This window comes from Brassica napus, unplaced genomic scaffold, assembly GCF_020379485.1.
Source record: "Brassica napus cultivar Da-Ae unplaced genomic scaffold, Da-Ae ScsIHWf_1731;HRSCAF=2361, whole genome shotgun sequence".
Classification (NCBI taxonomy): domain Eukaryota; kingdom Viridiplantae; phylum Streptophyta; class Magnoliopsida; order Brassicales; family Brassicaceae; genus Brassica; species Brassica napus.
In genome coordinates, this window is record NW_026015149.1 from 30,049 (window position 1) to 32,500 (window position 2,452).

Sequence of the window (2,452 nt, forward strand, 5' to 3'; positions counted from 1 at the left end):
ACAATCCTAGTTTTGTTTTAAAGGCCGTTTTCCATTCATCTCCCTCTTTCATTCTAATCTGGTGGTATCCACTTTTCAAGTCTATCTTAGAAAAGACACAAGCACCATGAAGTTCATCAAGCATGTCATCAAGACGAGGGATGGGATGGCGATACTTTACCGTGATGTTGTTTATGGCCCGACAGTCCACACACATCCTCCACGACCCATCTTTCTTTGGCACGAGTAGGACAGGTACAGCACATGGGCTGAGGCTTTCTCGGATGTATCCTTTGTCAAGAAGATCATCAATCTGCTTTTGGAGTTCCTTGGTCTCGACGGGGTTAGTGCGGTACGCTGGTCGGTTTGGCAAGGACGCGCCTGGAACGAGATCGATCTGATGTTCAATGCCACGGATTGGAGGCAATCCTTTTGGATTTTCTTCAGGAAATACATCAGAAAACTCCTGCAATAATCCTTTCAAATCACTCGGAATGTCCGGTGCAAGGTGAGAAGAAGATGAGGCCATAAGAGATTCCTTATAAACAAGCAAAAGGAATGGCTTTTTGGTGGCAAGGGTTTTTCTTACCTGACCTTGTTTGATGTAGAAGTTGGAATTTCTTGCTGATGCCTCAGGTTTGGAGTCTTGTTCTCGTCCCTTCTTAAGTTGGATTTGATCTTGGTGAACTTCTAAGGGAGAAAGGGGAACCAAGGTGATTTTCTTTCCATTGTGTTCAAAGGAGTGGCGGTTTGTGTAGCCATCATGGACGGCCTTCTTGTCGAACTGCCAAGGTCGACCCAAAAGAATGTGACAAGCGTCCATGGGAAGGACGTTACACACGACCTCATCCTCGTACCGTCCGATAGTGATCGGAACAGTCACCTGTTCCTTGACGTATTGCTCTCCGTCCTCATTCAACCATTCCAACCTGAAAGGTTTGGCAAGTGGACGTGTAACAAGTCCAAGTTTCTTCACCAAGGTATCACTAGCCACGTTGGTACAGCTGCCACCATCTATAATCAAAGAGCAAACTTTAGAAGAAACAAAACATCTAGAGTGAAAGAGATTCTCCCTTTGTTCCTTCTCGTCGGTTTTAGGCTGAACACTTAAGGATCGTCTAGTGACAAGAAGAGGACCAGTAGCTGGAAAGCTGAGATTGTCCTCGTCGTAGACCGGTCCTGTTTCTTTAACAAACGAGGAACAGAACTCATCAATTACTTCCTCAATTTCGTCCTCTAAGATCGGTTCCTCCAAGAGCTTTCTTGTAACAAGAAGTGGTCCACTGGCTGGGTAATCAAAGGGCTCTTCTTCCTCATCAAAAATGGGACCAAGGTCCTCTTTTTCCTCTTTGTCCTCCTCGGATTCTACATCACCATTTTCCAAAAGAACCATCACCCGCTGGTTTGGACATTTGTTGGCATAGTGTCCGAGGCCCTGACACTTGAAACACCTTATGTCTCTTGTTCTGCTGGGGTTTTCCACTGCTTTTCCTTTATCCACACGAGTAGGAACATCAGTTTTCAAAGCAGTATTTGTTGTGGCAGGATACTTACCTTTGTCTTGGTAGCTAGGCTTAGATGGAAAAGGTGATTTTGAAGGGAAGGTGGATTTGGAGAGTCCTTTCCTTTTGACTTGCTGCTCAATCAGGATAGCCTTGTGTAGCATCTGTTCCAAGTCACTATAATCCTGAAGTTCCATGCGGTCTTGGATGTCCCGGTTGAGTCCAGTGAGGAATCTAGCCATGGTTGCGTCTACAGGTTCATCCACATCAGCCTTAAGCATCAAAGTCTCCATTTCCTGATGGTAGTCCTCAACCGACTTTGTTCCCTGAAGTAGCCTCCTGAGTTTGTGGTGTAGGTCGCGTTGGTAATGGTCCGGTACGAAGCGTTTCCGCATAAGCGTAATAAGCCCCAACCAAGTCTCCACTGGTGCTTCACCTGTTCTCCTCCTGTGAGTCACAACTCGGTCATACCAGTTAATAGCATAGCCAGAAAATTCAGAAGCTGCTAACCTAACCTTCCTAATATCAGACAAGTTTTGACAATCAAAAACCAGTTCAATTTTCCTTTCCCATTCTAAAAAGACATCAGGATCATTCTTTCCTTCAAAGCTTGGAATTTTCAATTTCAAAGCACCCAACCCATTTTCATTTCGTTCAGCTCTAGCAAAAGGATTGACTTCACCTGGGTTTCGGTTTCTATGTCCTCTCCTGGGTCGGTTGATGGATTGATCATCGTTGGTATCTTCGTCAAAGATTTCTAGATCGGATTGGCTGTTCCGTCTAGGTTGAGCTCGTCTGGTTCCGGTTCTAGATCTGGTTTGTTGGCTCTCCTGAATCTCATCTAACCTTTGATGGATCTGCTCAAGTCCTGCATTCATAAGGTTAGTAAAAGTATCGTTTAAAGCCCTCATTTGGAGGTTTGAGAGTCCGGCTACAGAATTTCCGGGACGGTTCCGTTCTTCCTCACTGCT